General features: G+C 43.4%; 1 pseudogene; it reads left to right on the forward strand.

The window, feature by feature from the left end:
- Positions 1-614: 614 nt before the first annotated feature.
- LOC717519 (farnesyl pyrophosphate synthase pseudogene) lies at positions 615-1,815 on the forward strand (annotated as a pseudogene).
- The last annotated feature ends 354 nt before the right edge of the window (positions 1,816-2,169 follow it).

Below are 2,169 nucleotides of genomic sequence, written 5' to 3' on the forward strand. Positions count from 1 at the left end.
ACAAACTTTGGGTACCGACAGCGAAAGAGTGAGAGCTGGGTGGAAAGAATGGGAGGATGGGAATGGAGTAGCAGTGATGAGGAGAGAGTAGCATTTCTCCTGTTGTAGTTTTGTATATAGTTCTGACTCAGAACCATGGTAATGTTTCACATACACACATACAGTCAACCAGGGTGTGGAGGCAAGCCAAAATAGAATGCAAGCAGAAAAAAAAAATGTGTTATAAATGACTAACATCACCATCACAAAGTGGGTGGAGAAGAAAATCACTCACTTAAGTAATTTAGGAAACTTTTATTTTGACTATGTCATAAGACTAAAGACAAAAACACTTCATACAAATATTGTCCTCTAGTTAGTACATTTGTTTTTCACAGGGGTATAAATTAGCAAGTGTGAATCTACCTTATCTGTATCTGTGTATCATTGAACAAATAAGTAAAGTTGTTGTGACTAATGACAATCGGGATTCTCCCTGTTGGAAACACAAGTTATAAATAAGAAAAGGGGGAAGGCTAGAATGACCTCTGTTGTTTTGGATTAGAATCAGAGGTGTCAATCCAAGGTATGAGCACATGGTTTTTAGTGTACATACACAGATAGATATGGCAGGAACCCGCATCCAGGAACAGAGCCCTATGCTCCTCCCTCAGAATGAATGGAGACCAGAAATCACATGTTTATGCCCAATAAAAGCGGGATTTCTTTCAGCACTTTTCCCAGATCTTTGGGGTGCTGACTGAGGATGAGATGGGGCACCCAGAGACAGGAGATGCTATTGTCCGGCTCAAGGTGGTCCTGGAGTACAATACCATTGGAGACAAGTATCACCGGGGTTTGACAATGCTAGTAGTGTTCCTGGAGCTGATGGAGCCAAGGACACAGGATGCTGATAGTCTCCAGCAGGCCCTGAATGTAGGCTGGTGTCTGGAACTGCTGCAAGCTTTCTTCCTGGTGACAGATGACATCACGGATTCATCCCTCACCCGCTGGGGACAGATCTGCTGTTATCAGAAGCCGGATGTGGGGTAGGATGCCATCAATTATGTTATCCTTCTGGAAGCATGTATCTACTACCTGCTGAAGCTCTATTGCTGAGAGCAGCCCTATTACCTGAACCTGATCAAGCTCTTCCTACAGATTTTCTATCAGACTGAGATTGGGCAGCCCTGGACCTCGTTGCAGCCCCCTAGGACAATGTGGATTTTGGCAGATTCACTGAAAAGAGGTACAAATCTATTGTCAAGTACAAGACAGCTTTCTACTCCTACCTTCCTGTAGCTGCAGCCATGCACATGGCAGGAATTGATGGCGAGAAGGAGCATGCCAATGCTTAGTAGATCCTACTGGAGATGGGAGAGTTTTTTCAAATTCAGGATGATTACCTTGACCTCTTTGGGGACCCCATTGTGACCGGCAAAGTTGGCACTGACATCCAGGACAACAACCTGCTGGCTGGTGGTTCAGTGTCTGCAGTGGTCCACTCTGGAACAGTACCAGATCCTGAAAGAAAATTACAGACAGAAGAAGGTCAAGAAGGTAGTCCGAGTGAACGCACTGTATGAGGAGTTGGATCTGCCGGCTGCGTTCTTGCAGTGTGAGGAAAACGGTTACAGCCACATTATGGGTCTCATTGAACAGTACGCAGCGCCCCTGCTCCCAGCCATCTTTCTGGGGCTTGCGCGCAAAATCTACAAGCAGAAAAAGTGACCTAGAGACTGCACGGATGGGGAGAGGAGTTACTCAATAAATAAATTATTGTGTAAAAAAAAAAAAAGATACAAAATATATAGAAATATCTTTATTTACATTTTTTCCCTATATTTTATTAACTAGTTCTGTTTGTGAGAGGACCTAGAAGCAATTATACACCAGTAGCAATGAATTCTAACATCAAGATCTTGGTTCCTTAATATCATTTTCCAATTAAAAAGAAAAGAGCTTCTTGGAGAAATGACTGATTCTAGAGTTGGGGCTAGTGAAAATCAGCCGAGACTGCAGCATCTTGTGGTGCCGCAAAGCAAGGACATGCTCTGAAAGGAAGGAAGCATGACAAAAGGGAGCCAGGAGCTGAATCGGGGTTCCCAATGGCTAATGCTTGGACAATCTGAGCAACAAAATAATGATAATCTTACATCATAACCCATAAAATAAATATCCATAGTGCAC

The sequence above is a fragment of the Macaca mulatta genome, chromosome 7 (genome assembly GCF_049350105.2).
Source record: "Macaca mulatta isolate MMU2019108-1 chromosome 7, T2T-MMU8v2.0, whole genome shotgun sequence".
Classification (NCBI taxonomy): Eukaryota; Metazoa; Chordata; class Mammalia; order Primates; family Cercopithecidae; genus Macaca; species Macaca mulatta.